Raw genomic sequence first — 362 nt, forward strand, 5'->3', positions numbered from 1 at the left:
GATTATTATTATGCCAGTATATGCTACACAAAACCATGTCATGTACAGATTCCTAAATATCTTTAGTTACTAACAGTTGAGGCTACTCAACAGAAGACATGTCGCTCTTTAAAATACTACCGACTGTTTTAATCTTATGCTTGATTTCAGTTTTTTTTTGTGTGTTTGTTTGTTTGTTTGTTTGTTTTGTACAAACAGTCACTATCACAAATGTCTAGCAGTATATACATTATGAACATAAATACAGTGATTCTGACTCAACAGTGTATAGATAGATAGATAGATAGATAGATAGATAGATAGATAGATAGATAGATAGATAGATAGATAGATAGATAGATAGATAGATAGATAGATAGATA

The sequence above is a fragment of the Poecilia reticulata genome, linkage group LG2 (assembly GCF_000633615.1).
Source record: "Poecilia reticulata strain Guanapo linkage group LG2, Guppy_female_1.0+MT, whole genome shotgun sequence".
In the NCBI taxonomy this organism is placed as follows: domain Eukaryota; kingdom Metazoa; phylum Chordata; class Actinopteri; order Cyprinodontiformes; family Poeciliidae; genus Poecilia; species Poecilia reticulata.